The 21,476-nt window shown below is 42.1% G+C and overlaps 1 long non-coding RNA gene across 1 annotated transcript in view; it reads right to left on the bottom strand.

The window, feature by feature from the left end:
- Positions 1-2,104: 2,104 nt before the first annotated feature.
- Positions 2,105-21,476, bottom strand: part of LOC309686764 — a 33,714-nt gene continuing 14,342 nt past the window's right edge. Inside the window, exon 3 of the long non-coding RNA XR_014270581.1 lies at positions 2,105-2,198. This is a non-coding gene — a long non-coding RNA (uncharacterized lncRNA). The remainder of the gene's footprint in view (positions 2,199-21,476) is intronic.

Raw genomic sequence — 21,476 nt, 5'->3', positions numbered from 1 at the left:
TTTATCTCAACCCACAAGCTTTCTCATTTTTGGTTTTCCTATTTTCTCCCCCCACACCCCAGGATGGGGTGGGGGACGTGAGCAAGCAGCTGGGTGGGAGTTTTGCTGTTAGCTGAGGCTAAACTGTGACTTGAAGTCATAAGCATGTTTAGTTTCACTGCGATATTTACATTTTCTTCTGCTACTAGTAAGAGGGAGCCACACTGGGCTAATCTGTACACCAAGACTTCCATCTTTAGTCATTGTTATAGTCACACCTCTGAAATGTAAATAACTAAATAAATACCACAACAAGAATGGTCTACACAGCCTGAACATGAGGCTCCTTTGCATGCACTGATGATGCTATGTGGATACAACAGGTCACAATCTGAAACCTAGAAATTATTAGCTAAAACAGTAGGAAGGTGCTTTACCCCCTTTTAGTTCATCAGCTGAAAATCCAGTACCTTCCCCACTAAGATGTGCAAGAGTTGTAAAATTATTTTAGCCCAAATAGTTTGCAATTCTACTCTTTTTTTTTCATTTTTTCACGGCATCACAGTCTTTGTCTGCATTAGCAAGTAATACAGCACAATAAGGGCAGGTTTGTACAGCACAGTAGTTAGTGCTGAGTACTCCATCTCCACAACACATGCATTTGGGGGGTTTACTTTGGAGTAGCTTTAGTTTGGCCACCCAGACTGAGCACCTGTTAGTGGTTAGAGTGCATTAGGTGCATTTTTGGAGCACATTTTCTGACATACCTTTACAGGGGCGTGGAGGAGCGGCGGGAGGGGAGATGAGGAGGACAGGGAGAAGTAGATTATACATTCCAAGACTGTTTCAGGATATGAACCAATGTATTTTAGGTGGTAGGAACTGGGAGATAAGTGCATTCTTGATGCTGCCTTAAACACTAATATGGATGTTAGTTATTCAAAGAAAGTGAAAAGGAATTTCAAGAAAAAAAAAACCTGCAACAAAATAAGAATGCTTTTCTGTTTCTTTATAGGCAATTCCACCAAAGTTAACTTTATAAAATATGTAGGATAAGATACATTAACAAATCCTTTCTCTTTCATTCTGTACCACATATGCTACATCGTACTTGATGCCTAAAGTCACAAAGCCCAGTGTATTCTGTAGTTTGGGTCCCTTCTACTTCCTGGCATACCCAAGCTCCCATTAAAATGGGTAAGTAGTTATTTGAGGTACGTGATGTCTGAAAATAACTATTTTTCTACAATAGGAAATTAAGGAAATTGTTAAAATATCATGTTTATTATTTAAATAATAATGATATATTCTAATAGGTATATAAGATTTGTCTTTGGGTTTCTTTCTGGATAGCTTATTCCTCCTATAACCTGGTATTACTGATTTCACCAAATATTTTCCAACCACGGTCATTCAGGCAAAGAAAAAATAAATACCTATATTATGCAGCAAGCTGAAATAATGGACATCCTGTACTCAAAGTAAAGGGGACACTTAGAAGCACAGCTGTTTATTCTTTCATAAAAAATTACCACTTCATTGGTTACAGAAGATTAGTATAGGCATTATACACCAAAATATACTATAGTATCCATAATTTGCTTGCATCAACAGATGTGTTACACAAAAGCCTGCAAAGATAATTAGTCTGTTTCTGAAAATGTCTTACCTTGGAGTCACTGGCAGGCCTGGGAACCATAGCTTTAAACAAATGTGAACTACATTTGTGGAGTTTAAATAACAAATTGATTTATTTTTGGCTTTTGCAACATAGCCACTAAGTAAAATTTAGCATCTGTAAATGGTCTCTGTGTCCTAGTGAATAGACTCAAGTTAAGGAGGGGAGCTATATGGTTGGCCCCTCTCCAGAGGCTGAGGCTTCAGGCTACATTCCTGGGATTTGCTGTCCATGGACTCTTTTTTGCTATGATTAGGTAGTTCTCTGTTAGAACTCATGGCAGCAAATCAATGTCCTTTTCATATTACTTGCTCTGCTTTCTTAACCTCTTAGAGCTTAAAACCCAGAGAGGCCATATTTCATTCCAGCTATATATCATACTGGTAATTTCCTGTTGATTAACAAATATGCTACTAATGTTTACTAGTGGTCCTACCCTAATCCTCACATGAATTCACCACTTCCTGCCTGGCAGAGATGGCAGTGTGATCTGTCCAGGGAGTAGACCAGACATGTGCTCCTGGGTCAGCTAACTTGGCAACTGTAAGACATAAATACAAGAAGATAAAAATAGCATAATGTTGGGAAAACTCTAAGAAACATGTTCTAACACACCTTCTTTAGGAACTGGTGAGAGAAGAGAAAAGACGAAAGCAGAAGGACTATGATCCTTTCTTTTTTTCTCTCAATAAGAGGGTGGTAGTACCACGCCTACATTTTGTCCTCTAAAAGAACACAAACACATGTGTGACTGGACCTGAACAACCAGCTGTATTACTGTTGGCAATGCTGCATGATACTTGGTTACATTAGAACGTGATCCTAATGAATGCATTACAAACCCTCCATACCTTAGTCACGTAGGGGAGTGAGGTAGATACAATCACTGCTAAAAAGCCTCCACTCACCATAAAGAAGCTGATGCTTTTGTTCCAGCAATCCCAGTTTGCAGCAGGTCAACCAAGGTGGCAGCATCTGTCTGAGCACCCATGCGCTATTACTTATCACAGAATATAAAGACCACTGAAGAATCAGGGGTTTATGCTGCCTAATTTTCTTGCAGAATTAGAAATCTGAAGCCACAAAGCAACTTTTAAACCTTTAAAACTGACTAAAAGCATGAATGAATAGCAGAGCAAAAAAACAAAGCAGAATTTAGGCCATGATTCAGGATGGCTTCCTAAAATCATTAGGACATATTGTCACTCTGTATTAATTCACACATTTCTAATCATTCTAAATTAAGACTAGAGCTCAGATTACTTATGTGATAAGTGATTGCAATTTGAAGCCAATTTGAAACACTGACACACCAGGACTACTTATAAAAAGTCCAAGTACCTGATAATGTTGACATTCTCCTGGCTGATAGTGGGGAAAAAAGGGCCTAACTTCTCACTCACATGAAAATGATAGGGCTACCCTTGACATAGAACAAATTACAGAGTTTTGAAAAATGTATGTATGTATGACAATATAAGGTCTAGAATAAGCCAAAGAAGTTAAACTACTTTTTCCTTTGAGTTATTGTTTTTACTTTGCATCTAGAGTCCAAGTTAAGAAAAGCTTAAGAGTATCTCACTCTTTACACTCTCTTGAGGAAATTAATTTTTCTCTTGCACACCCAAATTTTCAAGGAGCAAGAAAAAATATTCATATGTGTATTATAGAGAATGTAGCATGAAATTCTGGTATTTAATGATGTGATTCAAAAATACAACAAAAAACAAAACTGCATTTCAAACGTAGAGAATTGAAAGTGAATCAAAACATTATTATGAATACAGTGATCAGCTGAAGTGTTCAGTCAGAACCTACAAATCTGACACTCAGCCAGAGCCTTTCTCCAATATACAAATGCTAAATAAGGAAACAAAATTCATGCAGACCTTTCAGTCTTTGTCTTCTGTGGACCATCATGCACTTAGTCTCACAAAAGCAAAGGAAAGCGCTCTCCCTAGGTTGAGATGGAAGAGCAAGACAAGAAGGCTGCAAGTAGGAGGTCGCTGTCTCCCACAGAGCCTCCCCAGGCACTCCCTAATTGCAACTCATTCCTGTACTTTTCTCCAGAAAAATCAAAAAGTTGCAGCACAGGTGATGTCATTAGGAAAAAAAAAAAAATTCAGAAAAATTAGTCTCATGTACTACATGTGAAACTTAAGAGATTTTAGTTAGGATTCACTAGCAGAAAACCTTTCATATCAATGTTTGTGCTGCTCTATCTAAGCTAGCATGCAAGTATTGTAAATAAGTTGATTATTTTATAAATATTACAGCCTTTCTTCTGGTTGAGTTGAACAAGATAGAGGTTTAAAGGAAGACAGATGTTTTAACGTGCATGAGAATGTGGCATATACTATTTTTCCCACAAGATACAGCTGCATAGCTTCATAACCTACCAATTAAACTAGGGGTCAACCAGCCTCTAAAAGCTACAACTTCCAGAAGCTTGAATGAGATTACAATGCTCAATAGACAAAGTCAGTACAATTAAAATATTGTCAGCTTCTTCTTCCAAAAAAGGCTGACAGAAGACCAAGATTTGAAGCATGTAGTACCCAGCTCTGATCTGAATTTCAGAGTAGAAGAATTTTGTCTAAAGACACTTAATTTTCAATGCTATAATAAGGAATTTCAGGTATTTGCTGTTATTCCAGTTATTTTGCCTTCCCCAAACCAATAAGCCATAGATTTGGATTGTTGTACTCTGGAAATAGCTAAAAGGAGAACAGATTGATATCACAATGTTTTGGGGGGGGCTTTGCAATCAAATGTTCAATAAGGCAACAAGAAACAGCATTTCTCAAAGACAAAATAATCTAGATGAGGGAAAGACCATTTTCCTTTGACCCACTGATTATTGTTTTTTCTGTTGTGCTCCATGTGCCTAGCTGCTGCAGTGTAGTTTGCCAATATATGAGGTATGGTCACTTTCCCAGATTTCCCAGTTATTACTGAATAGGGGAGAGAGGTGCACTTGGCACAGCTTCCAGGTCAGAGCAAAAAGACTACCTATTTTTTTTTCTGCATTAGAAGCACAGGCTTGTGGCTCAGCATGCAGAAGATTGCCACTATTTACTCTCTTTAGCCACATATTCCTTACTTCCCCAATGCAGGGATCAGAGTAGAAACTGAGTGAGTTACTAGAGCACTTTTTAATCCTACAATTCCCAAAAGGAGGCGGGGAGAGGGAAGGGGGAAAGCAAGAGACTGCATGACTATTACTTGCTCTGCTGACAATCATGTGATTAGCCAGGATAGAGCAAGCAAGATCATAGAATGGTTTAGGTTGGAAGGGACCTTGAAGATCATTGAGTTCCAACCCCCCTGCCATAGGCAGGGACACCTCCCACTAGACCAGGCTGCCCAAGGCCACGTCCAGCCTGGCCTTAAACAACTCCAGGGATGGGGCCTCAACAACATTTCTGGGAAACCTGTGCCAAGTGCCTTACCACCCTTGAAGTGAAAAACTTCTTCCTAATGTTCAATCTGAACCTGCCCTCTTCTAGTCTAAAGCCATTCCCCTTTGTCCTGTTGCTACATGCCCTAGTAAAAAGTCCTTCCCCAGCTCTCCTGTAGGCTGCCTTTAGGTACTGGAAGGCCACAATAAGATCTCCCCAGAGCCTTCTCTTCTCCAGGCTGAACAGCCCCAATTCTTTCAGCCTTTCCTCATAGGAGAGGTGCTCCAGCCCTCAGATCATCCTCATGACCCTCCTCTGGACACGCTCCAGCAGGTGCATATCCTTCTTATGTTGGGGACTCCAGAGCTGGATGCAGTACTCCAGGTGGGGTCTCACAAAGAGTGGAGTAGAGGGGCAGAATCACCTCCCTTGACCTGCTGGCCACACTTCTTTTGATGCAGCAGAGGATACGGTTGGCCTTCTGGGCTGCAATCGCACACTGCTGGCTCATGCTGAGCTTCTTGTCAGTCAGCATCCCCAGGTCCTTCTCCTCAGGGCTGCCCTCCAGCCATTCCCCGCCAAGACTGTATTTGTGCTTGGGATTGCCCCGACCCAGATGTAGGACCTTGCACTTGGCCTTGTTGAACTGCATGAGGTTGGCTTGGGCCTACCTCTCCAGCCTGTCCAGGTCCCTCTGGATGGCATCCCTCCCCTCCAGCGTGTCTACCTTGCCAAACAGCTTGGTATCATCAGTGAACTTGCTGAGGGTGCACTCGACCCCACTGTCCATGTCGCCGACAAAGATGTTGAACAGTACAGGCCCCAGTACCGACCCCTGAGGAACGCCACTCATCACTGCTTTCCACTTGGACATCGAGCCGTTGACTGCAACTCTTTGAGTGCAAGCATCCAGCCAGTTCTTTATCCACCGAGTGGTCCATTTGTCGAATCCATGTCTCTTCAATTTAGAGACCACGATATTGTGTGGGACAGTGTCAAACGCTTTGCACAAATCCAAGTAGATGACATCAGTTGGTCTTCCCTTGTCCACTGCCACTGTAGCCCCTTCATAGAAGGCCACCAAATTTTTCAGGCATGATTTGCCCTTGGTGAAGCCATGCTGTCTGTCACCAATTGCCTCTTTGTTTTCTACGTGCCTCAGCAGAGTTACCAGGAGGATCTGCTCCATGATCTTGCCAGGCACAGAGATGAGACTGACTGGCCTGTAGTTCCCTGGGTCTTCCTTGTTTCCCTTTTTGAACATCAGGGTTGTTTCCCCTTTTCCAGTTGGCAGGAACCTCACCAGACCTCCACAACTTCTCAAATACAATGGCTAGTAGCTTAGCGACCTCATCTGCTAGTTCCCTCAGGACCCACGAATGTATCCCATCAGGTCCCATGGACTTGTGCACCTTCAGATTCCTCAGGTGGTCTTGCACTTGATCTTCACCTACAGTGGGCGGTTCTCCATTTTCTCAATCCTCATCTTTGCATTCTGCATCAAGGGTAGTGTGGCTGCAGTCCTTGCCAGTGAAGACTGAGGCAAAAAAGTCATTGAGTACCTCAGCTCTGTCTCTGTCCCAGGTAACCAGTTCTTGCGTTTCCTTCTGGAGAGGGCCCACAGTTTCCCTAGTCTTTCTTTTCTCACCGACGTACTTAAAGAAGGATTTTTTGTTTGTCTTGATGTCCCTGGCCAGATTTAGTTCTATCTGGGCTTTAGCTTGTCTAACCTGATCCCTGGCTGCTTGAACAATTCCTCTGTATCCCTCCCAGGCTACCTGCCCCTGTTTCCACTCCATATAGGCCTCCTTTTTGCTTTTGATCATGTCCACGAGCTCCTTGTTCACCCATGCAGGCCTCCTGGCTTTTCTGCCTGCCTTCTTCTTTGTACGGATGCATCGCTCTGGAGCTCGGAGGAGGTGATCCTTGAATATTAACTAACTGTCTTGGGCCCTTTCTCTCTCCAGCGCTTCATCCCATGGCACCATACCAAGCAGATTCTTCAAGAGGCCAAAGTCAGCTCTCTTAAAGTCCAGGGTGGTCAGCTTGCTGTGCACTTTCCTTGCTGTCTTGAGGATCTTGAACTCCATCATGTCATGGTCACTACCGCCCAGGCTACCCTTGAGTTTGACACTGCCTACCAGCCCCTCCTTGTTGGTAAGAACAAGGTCCAGCGTTGCTTCTCTCCTCGTTGGCTCTTCAATTGATTGGAGAAGGAAGTCGTCATCAATGCAATCCAAGAACCTCCTCGATTGCCTATGCCTGGTTGTGTTACCCTTCCAACAGATGTCGGGGTGGTTGAAGTCACCCAGGAGGACCAGGGTCTGTGAATGTGATGCCACCCCTATCTGTCTATAGAGGGCTTCATCCACTCGGTCTTCTTGGTCAGGTGGCCTGTAGCAGACCCCCACTGTAATGTCCCCTGCTCCCAATTTCCCTTTAATCCTGACCCATAGGCTTTCAGTCAGCTCTTTATCCATCCCTAGGCTGAGCTCCATGCATTCCAGCTGGTTGTTGGCATATAAGGCAATTCCCACCGTATAGTGGGAATTAGTAGGGGAGTGGGGAATATTTGGCTAAACAGCACAAAAGATTCTCTCTATTTAGGTAGATAATTACGTGGTCTCATCACTGTAGTATCTGAGCACAACCATTATTTATAAGTAAAAATAACATGCTTTCTTCCCTTATGTTTTGGGGTTTTTTTTAAATTCTTTATACTATGTATGTAAGAGAAGCAGCTGAATTTATAGGATTTTAGTTCTAAAACAATTGTTGGTATATGTATGAGCAGCTGTGCATAAGGATAACCTAAGTCACAGAGCTAGTTTTATTTTAATTTTGAGAACAATTAGTTCCCCACTTATTCTTGTTACTGTCCCCATAATGAAGTTTTGGTGTTTTGTTTGTAACCAAAGCTGCATCCCTCGTGAACCTGTTCTACATTGGGTTAGCTGTTCACATCTTAAAGTAAAAGTCTACCTCCATCATGAATACACCTATCAGCAGTACTGCCCGCTTTCTCTACATCTCATCACAGCTTCCTTACTCTAATGTGAGGTACTCAAAGAAAAACGTGATTTTTCAGCTAAATGGTGCTAGTCTCTGAAGTAGAACTTTAAATAGATGTGTACATTACAGCCAACATTAGAAAATGGAAGAGTAGATCTGCTCATAGATTCTAAGGATGGCTTCTCTTTTTGGTATGAGCTTTTCAATATGTATTCAGCTTCCTGGCTCTACACCATTGAAATTACCATATAGGAAAATGGCTCACTAGGATACAAATTCTCCAAAACATTCCTTTCCTTACCCAGCATCTCATACATCTTGGGTAGATTTGTCCATAGACAACTATTAAGACAAGCATTGAGAGTTTAAGCATGTTTTTGGTCTAGAGGAAACAGAGTTCATTGCCCTCTACCTTTTCCAGTGTTTCTACCCAATTTCTGCCCCTCCTGTAGTTTCATGAAGACAATAGGGGAATTCTTAGATCCATATGATTCCCTAATGTTGAAAGCCTATGCCAATTCAAATTCCAGATATGTAAAAAAAGTTTGCACTACAGTGATGTAGTACTTTGTTACCATCAAAGGCACCAGTCTATACCAAGTTAGCTCTATCTAGATTAGATACACAAAAGCAAATCCTGAAGCATCATTGCAGTGTGCTGTCCATGTGGTTTATTGAAGGCCTGTTGTTGACTAGAAGTTACTTCAATCAAGCAGATGTAGCTTAAGGATGTAAATACTCTTTTAAGTACAATTAAAACTTATCCCCCAAACACCACTAAAATTATTCTTCTAAAATTATTCCTATAAACCACAGTTTCCCACAAATCATAGACACTTCTCAGCTCAGTACAGTCATCATGGCATTTGTGGTTCATTTACATTGTTGCAGTTATTTTTCCCTCTTCCTGCACTTACAGTAAAAATGTATAGCTTTTAACTTTAACATTCAGAAAGGAAAAAACAGTTTCAAAGGCAACTGAGAACACTTTAGCAAGTGTAACTACTTTTTTCCATCCTTTAATGGTTTTGTCATAAGCAAAGCTGCTAATAGCTAGCCAAGACATACTGCCTCTGTTTCTTATATGCCAAACCTTCACCTAATTTCTCTAGTACCACTTAAAATTGTTAAAGTTGGCTGAGGTAAAAGAAAGAATAATTTTTATAGGACTCTGAGCAGACAAAGTTTGTGTTTAAAAAACAAAGGAAGTCAATAAAAAAAAAAAAGTTAAAAACTGTTGACCATTCAACAAAGAACTGTTGCTCAAATCATGTCATAATGGCCTAATGGCTGTGAATCACCACCATGCCGGTTCCACAGTAGGACCTGCCTCTACTTGCTACCATGTTTTCCATTGCTTTTGTTCAGACTGAACTAGAGTCAAAATGAGAGTTATTTCTTGTGAATTTTCCCTCATTTCAAAGTTCAGTAATATATGGTATAGTAATTTGTACCTTCTTTTAAATGGGGGTGGTGGTGGTTATATGTGACAAGGCAGATAACTGTTTCTGAAGTCTTTGCCTTCACTCATCTAAGGATTGGCACAGGAAAAATCTTGGTAAGATTCTTTATGAGTGAGTGACACCTGCTGGACAAAATGGGCTTTTAAAAAAAAAATCTTCCTGGAGTTCCATAATAGGCTCAGAAAACTGAACTTACCAACAGCCACAGCTTCAAAACAAAAAGAAAACCAAAAAAACCTCCCACACCCACATTGTATCTGCCTTCGAAGTCCTCAGTCAAATCAAGTGAAGTTTGTGCTAAAAACAAATAAGCTATCACAACATTAATTTCCTAATTTTTCTGTCTGGAAGAAAGAGTTCAAAGTCTTCAAATAAAGTTTCATTTCAGTTTTAGACTTATTTTTTTAAAGTTCTCTTGGAAAGAGAAAGGAGCCTCGTGTCTAGTGCATATTGCCTGGTGGGGTGCTGTGGAAGAGAGGCAGTAGTAGTTTTCAGCCAGGGACTGCTTACTTGATTTTTTTTTTAAGGGAATGCACGTATCCAATTGGGGAAAAAAATAAGAACACAAAGAAGAAAAAGACAAAGAAAGAAAAAGTTAGCAGTCCAGTTCTGCAGAGAAACTGCCAGACAGCACAACGTGCCTGAGGTGGTGCAAAGTCAGGAAGGTCTTTCTGAACTCTGCCTGGTTCCATTGGAACCACCCTCAAATCAGCCTGAACTGTTTTCTGGAGATAACTTACAAAATTAGGATGTTCTTACAGCAATAATACATATCAAAAGAGGGTCTTATTAACACGGTATTCATACATATAGCCCAAAGCAGTAAATGCACCCTTTGCAGAACTCTCATTAGTAGACACTAGTAGTGACACTACAACTGGTAAGTAAAAAAGCTGTTCCATAGAAATTGTAGGTAAAAGCTAAAAAAAATAACAACCGAAAAACCAAACCCACACACAAACCAAAAAAGGGAAAAAAAGAAAAAGTTTCTCTATTTCCCTTTAGGTGCCAAAGTAAACCAGAAGAAACAGTTGCAGTAGATAACTAATGCCAAGAAATAATAATTAGAACCATAATATGGAGTCAATTTCAAGGAGCAGCTAGATTACCAACTATAGAATATGTGGATGAAGTCTTTAGCTGATATAAATTGGTTATTACTTCTGTAAACAGTACTTCTATTCCTGTCTTCCTTCTTTACACATTTCCCCACTAGAACAAGTTGAAGAGTGCCGTGATAATACTCAGTCCCCCTAAGAGATACATAGCACATTCATATCATGCCTCAGGACATCTCACAGAAACACAGAGCACCTTACCTAGAATCGACCTGCTCAATAATTCTCTAGGCAAGGTATAATTTTTATTTTTTTTAAATCTTTCTCTATATGGGTCCTCCAAAACATGTAATAGGAATAGCCCAAAAAAAACGATGGCTACTTTACACACAGATTCCTCACTTTGTTTGAGTGCATCAGGACTTTTGTACTGCGTGTACAGTCCTTCCTAGTAATGTCGCAAGTAAACCACAGGTTTCAAGTAGTTTATTCCCAGCAAAACATGACAATCCTTGCAAGTAGAATTGTATTGGACTAGGCATATCAGTAATAAAACAAATCAGTCTAATTATACAGCATCTGTAGCTGATTCTCTGAAGCTCTTTGAATGAGGCTCAGAAAAAAAAAAAAAAGGCAAACAGAAAATAATCTATGTATATAATATACTCTATGTGTACTATTCGTGAGGCACCATAAAAACTAGTGCTCTTGTGTACCAAGGCAAATCTAACAATCTATTATGACTAAAATCTGTTATGCATATTAAATGTTGCTTTATCAGTATGGCTTTTTATTAGTATTAAGTTGCACTTTTTTGAGCTACTACTTGGCACTGCTTTCTTAAGGAAATGAAGCTCCTGTGATCCCACAGCTTGTGGAGCAGATTGCTGACTCGACTCAAGAGATAGCCAAATCATGTGGTATTTGATCTCTTGTTTAAAATTGTTTTGGTATCTAAGGACAGGAAGATAGCAAAAAACGTTCACCAATTATTGAGAAAGGTTCCAGTGAACACCAAGAGACATCATGCCTATAAGTCTGATAAGCACTGGAAAAAGCAAAAGAAAGGAGTATGATTAACAAACACATGCCAAAATATATGTGTATACACACAAATACAGTTTGTTTATCGAAAAGGGAAGTCTTGCCTCGTGAACCTATTGTATGCCTCTGAAGGAGTTAACAGGCTTGTGAGTATGATTCATCTGGTTGACATATGGGTGTGGATTGCCAAAAGCCTTTTGTGAGGTTCTCCCCTTCCAGTCAGTGGATAAGGATAGCAAGGGAAGTCATTGTATTTCCATGTACATGCACAAAAAAAATTGTGTTTTACAGTGAAGCAACATGGCCTCTTCAAAAATCCCTGTGTGTAACAGGTCTCTTCCTCTATCAGGAGCTATTTAGCAAATCAGTAAAGGAGAAGGAGTACTAGCCATTTTCCTCACAAATGTTCCAATATTCTGGTCTTAAAGGTGATCAGAATGAAGTAAAGTATACAGCAAGTCTTTCACTCATAAGATGGCTGTGAGATAAGAGGAAACTGAAGCTTCCAGCAAGGTGGAAGAAACTCAGGTTAACCCAATAAAAACAACAAACAAAATTCCACTGAGACAGAAATAAAAATTAAATTTCCCCAGTGTTTTCCATGGCAAAATTTGTATTCATACAAACCAGCTAGTAAAAGAAATCCTTATTCTCAAGAAGTTACAAAACAAAAGATCGTCTTTGCATTTCTCTCTCTTTCAAGACATTATTAATTTCATGTTTCCCAAGCCAGGATTCTCACATTTTTGTTTATCCTGTCCCAACTTAAGCAACAGCCATACTATGAGCACCACACATTACAATTCACACCTACCTAGATCATCCCTTTGGTTTTAATATTACACACCACTCCTGTGATTGTAACAGCTCAAATAGAAAAATATTTAACACTTATTCGTCAAATGCAATTGTGCAAGTAGATCTGACCAACCATGACCTCTCAGCTGCTGTTTCACAAACAAAGGTCAGTGTTGTGCAAAGAACAATTTGAGAACATCTGCTCTGCACTTGATAGTTTCACAAATGGTACTAGGGAGAAAATAGTTATTGCACATGACAAGACTGGGGAGGGGAGCTGTTTGTTCTTCTAGGTAATTCACTCACACCATGAGCGAGATTCTTCTAGCCACTAAGGCTTAGTTGTCCACTTGCAGGTTGTGTTGAAGGACCACGGCTTCACTCCCAGATCAGGCAATTCAAGTTTAAAACATAATGTCCCAGAAAATATCTTCACTAACTTCTATTATAAAAAAGTGAGATGGAGTTGTAAGGAGGAGAGAAAAAGCAAAGAAAGAAAAAACACAAACAGTATTTTTCAGATTTGAAATTAGAATGGTTTGACCAGGTCTCAGTGAAAAAATATTTTTCCCCAGGTAATAGTTCTGACCTCTCAGTTATCATAAATATGATAAATGGCTCTACTGTTAGATTTAATACACATCTGTGGTTGTACTGGTCGGAGGTAAAACAGAACCAATTTTCTGTTCAGTAATTTTACTTTGCAGCTAAGCCTCTTCTAACTAACTAAGCTCTCTGAAAACAACAGCATATTGTCCAGATACTGTTTGCTCCCAGAGAGATAAGACCTGATTGTATGCAGAGAGGCTCTTGCTTATACTTACTGCTATTAGCGAACTTTGTTGTTTGTCCCATTGGAGGGTCAGAAGTTAAAAAGCGTAGAAGGGTTGCACGTGTGGGGAGGAACCAACAGGACAGTTGACCCAACAGGGTATTCCATCCCATCTGCCTCATGCTCAGTATAAAAGCTGAGGGATCAAAGGATCAGCCCTCTTTCTTCAGTGGTCAGTGTCCAAGGAAGATTCTGTGTGTTTGTCTGCCTTTGATCTCGATCCATACATTCCTGAATCCAGATCCAGAATCCAGCTCCTGTCTGTCGCTGAGTCGTCTGGGATTTTCCCCATGCCTGCCAGTGATGGGGTCATCACCCTGGGAGCTAGATATGGTTTTGTATATATTTCATTATTTTCTTTTTAATTATTTTATTAATAATTTCATGAAAGTAGTTTAGTTTCTTTTTTTAAACTCTTAAGTCACATTCTCTCTCTCCCTCCTCTCCTTGGAAAGAGAGGTGGGGGAGAGCATCTGTTGTTCGTTTCAGTGGGCAGTCCAGCCCAAACTACTGTCATCATTGAAACATATTTTGGGATAATGGCTACTCACAGTTGAAGTTTTTATATTTTTTTTACTTTTGTTTTTTAATGTTGACTTTTGAAACGTAAAGCTGCATTCTATTGAAATCATGGATAGTACCATGCTCAGCTCTTGGTAGCAAGTACTATTTCATTCTTATTGAGTTAGTTCTTCCTGGAAGAGAGAAGAGAAGAAAAGAAAATACCATATCTGTTCACAGAGGACAACCCTGACTAACACTGTAGAGGCAGACCTGGAGAGGAGAAAAACAAACACTGCTTTTGACAGAAAACAGACAGGCTGGAATCCAGTCAAATACAGCAAGGGACAGGTATCTGTGCTAGCACAGATTAGAGGAGGCAGAAGAATAAACCTAACCTCCTCTTAGGGAATAAGTACGTGCAGAAGTAGTAACTAACTGGGTTTTCAGAGGGGTTGCGATGTTTTGTCTTGTTTTCTTTTAAAGGTAGGCTGTGTCATGTGAAATGCCAGGGAGTAGCAAGGTGGGCTGGGCACCAAGGTGACTGCCTCAATGGTGGGGCACTGTTTCCCTAGGCCTGAGCCAGGCAGGCAGGCAGAGCCGCAAGCAGATAATAGGCTTCATCAACAGCCCCGTCATTGCAGTGGGTGAAACAGGTCCAGGGGCCAGCCAGGAGAAGCAGGAGATGGGGACATCCGTAGGAGTAGGCTGATCCAAGCTGACCTACAGACCCCTCAGGGCATCCGTCCCTGAGCTGAAGTGGGATCTCAGGCAGGCACTGGGTGGAGGTCCCAGGCCAGGCTGGTCAGGGCTGTTAGGCCCTATTAATGCCCTCAGGGCCCTGATTTAAAGCAACTACTTCAATAATTATATTTTCTTCAACAGCCCAGGATTTAAAAAAAAAATTATTCCCTTTCGGATTTGACTTCTATGGCACCAGCAGACCCCCAAGAAGACCATTTGCCAGACATTCAGGCACAGTACTTGAAACAACAAGAAGTTTCCAAGTCTGACAGCATGTGCCAAAACATCTGGACGTGCATATCAGACCACAAATCACATATTTTTGTCATTCAGAATATAATCTTGACAGGTTATCCTCTCCCAGTATTTCCAAAGGAAAGGCATTGGGCAGTGTGGCAATTTACCCCAAGTACACTGGCTGCTCCTTATTTATTACCTGGGCATGTACTGTCAGCAAATTGGGACATAAATGACTGAAGAGAAATTATTTACTGTCTTATCTGTGGTCACTCAACATTTTTGTCTTAAATCCATTAATCTCTTATATGTAACCAAGATAATTATATTTGTCTATTGCCTAATACTGCAATTCTTAGCATTTTGAAAACAGTTCAACTTCTTTTCTAGCAATACTCCTGCTCCTGCAAAGCCTCTTTCCAACTGTCTTGCCTGTGCTAGTGCATAAGGTTATTCCATCCCAGACACAGGACTTTGCATTGTCCTTTATTGAACAAACTCAAATCTGCTGTCCTGAAGTCCAGCACTAACTCCACTATTTGTCTTGGTCACCACCAGCACCAGGGAGACGCACCAGGTACTTCCCTTGTCCCCAGACCTGGCTGGTTCCTCTGGAGCCTGTCTGCATTGAGGCCTCTGATGTCCCTGGGAAAGTGGCTTCAAGTGGCATCAGAAACCATGGCACATTGCTACCGTAGTTGCACAGTGTCAAGCAGTCCCATGCAGTCTTGATCAGTATTTCTGGGCCCCAGTGTTTGTCCTGGGATAACTTCTGCAGCAATTACTGCATCTGTGCTGGATGCCTCTGTTTTCTGCACAGAGCAAGTAGTAAGCCTATGCATTCTATATCTCCATAGTAACAAAATAACTATTCTTTTAAAGCATGCTTTGCTGTCTTAAGTTCTTTAATGAACATAGAGGTGGGAATATCTTTCTACCACCTCTTCAGAAAGAGTCTTTAATCATTTGGTTAAAGATTCTGAGAATAGACTCTCTCACTGCCCAACACCATGTAAAGCAGTAATAGACGTTAAAAGATACACCTGTAATGAGAAGCCGCATTTATTTTCTATTAAATCATAGCAATGCTACAGTTAAAAAGCATGAGCCCAGCCACAGAGCCCTTGTTCATATAAGAACACAACAACCCCTTTCCTAGGTCTATGAGTCTACAAGCGTGAGAATTTACCACTAAGGACTATTTGCCAAACAACTGGACTGAACCTCCACACCTGTGTTAAAAAAACAAACAAAACCCATACACCCCACATACCACATGAAGAAGGCAAGAATTTGTTATGCATAAGCCAAAGTGTCCTTTCAAGACCACCTACTCTTTGAGTGAGAACTAATTCGCCATACAGTGAAGAGAGAAGGAAACAAACTTGTACTTTAGTGTCCAGGTCCAAAGTAAATATGTAATATCCAAAAGGAGAACATCTGGGAAAATATAGCCTCTAACAGTAACAGGCATCATTTATTTTGCTTAATCCATCTCCCATACACAGTGCAGCCAAGAAGGCAGGTCCTGTGACCCAATAGTAACCTAACTACTAACTTGACCTCTGGAGATGGGAACATCTCTACCAAGAGCTACACAGGAAAGTAATTCTCGTTAAGAGGCAAAGAGCAACCAATATTGAAAATGCTGATTGTAACTATACTTAAAAAAATAAAATTCTTCTCTAATTAATTGGAAACAAAGCTATATAAAAGTCTTCTCTCTAGTTTTCATTTCTCAGTAGAAAGACGTGCTGGAACTAAATCAGTTAAAATCATAGAACAGTTGATCATGAGAACAAGCCACAAAGAACAGTCTCTTTCTCAGAAAACAGCCTTCCCCTATGAGCCAGTACAATCTTTTCATCTCCCCGCTTCTGTCTCCTCCACCACATATACAAAAGTAAGGTTGATGCCCAGCCATTTGGTGCTCTATCTTGTGGCCACCTACATTTCCTACACCACCATGATCGCACATTCCTCATGTAACGCCAGTGAAGAATTCAGCAGTTTCTGAACTATTTAAGACCAACACAATCTACCATTAGTTGCAATCTATATAAAGGTATAACAGTCAAAAATTCTTTAGAGCATTTCACGGAATCACGGAATTTTCAGAGTTGGAAGGGACCTCTAGAGATCATCTAGTCCAACTCCCCTGCTAAAGCAGGATTGCCCAGAGCACATTACTCAGGACTGCATCCAGGCGGGTCTTGAAAATCTCCAGAGAAGGGGACTCCACAACCTCCCTGGGCAGCCTGTGCCAGTGCTCTGTCACCTTCACCATAAAGAAGTGTTTCCGTGTATTTGAACGGAACTTCCTATGTTCTAACTTGTGCCCATTACCCCTCGTCCTGTCACTGGGAACCATTGAAAAGAGCCTGGCTCCATCCTCCTTCAACCCACCCTTTAGATACTTGTATGCCATAATAAGGCCTCCCCTCAGCCTTCTCTTCTCCAGGCTAAAGAGTCCCAGCTCTCTCAGCCTTTCCTCATAAGGGAGATGCTCCAAGCCCTTAATCATCTTAGTTGCCCTTCGCTGGACTCGCTCCAGCAGTTCCCTGTCCCTCTTGAACTGGGGAGCCCAAAACTGGACACAGTATTCCAGTTGTGACCTCACCAGTGCAGAGTAGAGGGGGAGAATGACCTCCCTCGACCTACTGGCCACACTCTTCCCTATGCAGCCCAGGATTCCATTGGCCTTTTGGGCAACAAGGGCACATTGCTGGCTCATGGATAATTTACTGTCTACTAGGACCCCCAGATCCTTCTCCTCAGAGCTACTTCCCAGCAGGTCCGCCCCTAACCTGTACTGGTGCCTAGCATTCTTCCTCCCCAGGTGCAGGACCTTGCACTTGCTTTTGTTGAACCTCGTTAGGTTCTTCGCTGCCCAGCTCTCCAGCCTGTCCAGGTCACGCTGAATGGCAGCGCGGCCCTCTGGGGTGTCAGCCACCCCACCCAGTTTGGTATCATCAGCAACCTTGCTGAGGATACAAGTTTCCTTCCAAACAGGATCAGTTCAGTCTTACTTGTACCTTGAGTCAACTGATACAAACACTTGGAAATGCTGTCATGTTACAGTGTTCATTTCTTTGTCTCATAGCAGAAAATAGTGTTTTAGAGTTTTAAATTATAATGAGGTTATAGTAAGTAAGGGAAATACTTAAATAATAGTTAAATCCAAACCTTATTCAAGACCAAAAAAAGAGCAGTTTTCTGGTCTTTCCAAGTGTACACTAAAAAGTATTCACAACAGAAAGCTGAGTTCTCACATATGTTCCATAAGTTGCATTTATTTACAAAAAAAAAAAAAAAAAAAAACCAAACTAAAACAAACAAAACAAACAACGAAACAACACACAAAACCACACCAAAAAACCCTACAACACTTTCTACTGACCTTAAAAATCAGGTCAGAACTCAGGCTTGAATACCTCACAGAGTTCAAGTCATCTCTGTTAAACACCATAAGAGGGATGAAACTCAGTCACAGCTCAACATTCAGGTTTCAGGGACCAGAGAAACCAAACAAAGCTGAACTGCTCCTTTCCCAGGCTGTTACCGGGCTTCCTTGGTCGATCAAGCTAGGAAAGTTTCCCTCCTTTGTCAAACTAATATCAGAGCCCAGAAGTGCAAGGCAGGAAGGCAGATCTTTAGCCGGGCCTTGATCAAACCTTACCAAACAAGAGGGTTGGGCAGAAGCAGATCACAGACAACTGCGGGTAACACAGCATCCCCAGGTACCATTCCTTGACATGACAAGTTCTAGAGTTCTGCAGTATGAACATGTAGCCAAACTATATGCTGCTAGAGCTAGAGAGCAGGAGAAATCAAGACAACCCTACTGCTCTGAGCAATGAAATGCAAAGGCATCTCTTATCTTTTCACGTTTCTGTGCCATGAACATTTCAAGTAGAAATATACATATGAAGAAATGGAGAAAACCTATTCTGCATCCCAAAACTGAATCAAACCTTCTGGTCTCAAATATTATAGAATCATAGACTCACAGAATGGTTTAGGTTGGAAGGGACCTTAAAGATAATCTAGTTCCAACCCCCACATCCATGGGCAGGGACACCATCCAGCCTGGCCTTGAACACTTCCAGGGATGGGACCTCCACAACTTCCCTAGGCAATTTATTCCATTGCCTCAGCACCGCCATAGTGAAAAATTTCTTCCTGATATCTATTCTAAATCTCCCCTCTTCCACTTTGAAGCCCTTCAACTTCATCCTATTTTACATGCCCTTGTAAAAATCATAGAATCATAGAATTGTCTAGGTTGGAAGGGACCTTGAAGATCAAGTACAGCCATCAACCTAACACTGCCAAACCCACCACTAAACCATGTCCCTAAGCACCACGTCTACCCGTCTTTTAAATACCTCCAGGGATGGTGATTCCATCACTTCCCCGGGCAGCCTGTTCCAATGGTTGACAACCCTTTCAGTGAAGAAATTTATCCTAATATCCAATCTAAACCTCCCCTAGGGCAACTTGAGGTTGTTTCCACCTCACTACAACCTCTGGAGGCTTTACTGAAGTCCAGGTAAACAACATTCACGGCCTTTCCTTCATCCACTAAGTGGGTCACCTTGTCATAGAAGGAGATCAGTTTTGTCAAGCAGGACCTGCCTTTCATGAGCCCATGCTGACTGGGCCTGATCACCTGATTGTTCTGCGTGTGCCGCATAATGACACTTAGGATGATCTGTTCCACAGCTTTCCCTGGCACTGAGGTCAGACTGATAGGCCTGTAGTACCCTGGATCCTCCTTCCGGCCATTCTTGTGGATGGGCATCACGTTTGCTAAGCTCCAGTCAACTGGGACCTCCCCGGTTAGCCAGGACTGATGATAAATCATGGAAAGTGGCTTGGCGTGCACTTCTCCCAGTTCCTTCAGTACCCTCAGGTGGATCCCATCTGGCCCCATAGACTTGCGTATATTTAGGTGCTGGAACAGGCCACTCGCAATTTCCTCGTGGATTATGAGGGCTTCATTCTGCTCCCTGCCCCTGCCTACTAGCACAGAGGGCTGGGTACTCAGGGTGCAACTGGTTTTACTGTTAAAGACTGAGGCAAAGAAGGCATTAAGTACCTCAACCTTTTCCTCATCCTTTGTCACTATGTTTCCGCCCCCGTCTACTAAAGGACAAAGATTATCCTTAGCCCTCCTTTTATTGTTAATGTATTTATAAGAACTTTTTTTTTTTTTTTGTCCTTAACAGCAGTAGCCAGGTCAAGTTCTAATTGGGCTTTGGTCCTAATTTTCTCCCTACATAGCCTCACTACATCTTTGTACTCCTCATGAGTGGCCTGCCCTTTCTTCCAAAGGCCATAATTTCTCCTTTTTTCCTTGAGTTGCAACCATAGCTCTCTGATCAGCCAGGATGGTCTTTTTCCCTGATGGCTCATTTTTAGGCACATGGGGATGGCCTGCTCCTGCACCTTTAAGACTTCCTTCTTGAAAAACATCCAGCCTTCCTGAACTCCTTTGCCCTTGAGGACTGCCTCCCAAGGGACTTTGTCAACCAGGCTCCTGAAAAGACCAAAGTCTGTCCTCCAGAAGTCCAAGGTAGCAGTTCTACTGACCCCTCTTCCTGCTTCTCCAAGAATCGAAAACTATCTCATGATCACTATGCCCAAGACAGCCTACAGACATCACACCCCTCACAAGTCCTTCTCTCTTTACAACCAACAGGTCCATCAGGGCACCTTCCCTAGTCAGCTCCCTCACCAGCTGTTTCAGGAAGTTCTCCTCAACACACTCTAGGAACCTCCTAGACTGTTCCCTCCCTGCTGTATTGTATTCCCAGCAGATATCTGCTAAGTTGAAGTCCCCCATAAACCCAGCTGTTTATAGAATATTTCATCTGCCCCTTCATCCTGGTTGGGTGGTCTATGATTCTTACCCTTTGCCCTTAGTGAAGATGGCTTAGTGAAGATGCCACCGATCACCTTATTTTCCATGTGCCTTAGCAGAGTTTCCAGGAGGATCTGCTCTGTGATCTCAAGCACAGAGGTGAGACTGACTGGCCTGTAGTTCCGCAGGTCGTCTTTTTTTTCCCTTTTTAAAAATGAGTGTTATGTTTCCCATTTTCACAGTCTGAGGACTGCACGAGGTTTGGTAGTCTCTCAGTTACATCCCTGATATGAGCCCCTGGCAAGCAGCACACCTCCCTAGAGAGTGCATCAGGCCAGTAAATAGGTGCCTCTGTATCTCTTCGCCTACAACTATCATCCATCACCTTTTCTTAGTTGCACTAGTTGTTATACGTGGAGCAGATTGGGTAGTCTTACTCGGTTCCAGCACCTCTCCTGATACAGTAGCTTTTACCTCTTCACTCTGCAGAGCACTGAAGCCGTCCTGCAGGGCACCTCAGCCTTTTGGGGGAAGCCTCTTCCTCCTGCTGGTCTTTTCAGTTACAAGCTTCCATTCTGTGTTACTGGCCTCTGTTCCTTCTGTGTGTGCCAGTGTGGGAGTGCTTGACTGTTTGGCTGTGGGTTGTGAGTCCACTGCAGGATGCACTGGGAGGCAGCTGTCTATCTCCTTCTCAGCCTCCCTGATGCTATGCAGCATCCTCACCACCTCCTGCAGCTCAGCCACCTGCAGCAGGAGGTCCTCCACCTGGGCACACCTTTTGCAGGCAATTCTGCCCCAGGAGAAAGGCCCAGACGCTTTCTGCAGCCTCTTCCTTCAGCATCTCCTTCTGGGTGGAGGCATCG

The sequence above is a fragment of the Vanellus vanellus genome (assembly GCF_965231255.1).
Source record: "Vanellus vanellus genome assembly, chromosome: 2".
Taxonomy (NCBI): domain Eukaryota; kingdom Metazoa; phylum Chordata; class Aves; order Charadriiformes; family Charadriidae; genus Vanellus; species Vanellus vanellus.
This window is presented reverse-complemented; position numbering and strand designations above follow the sequence as displayed.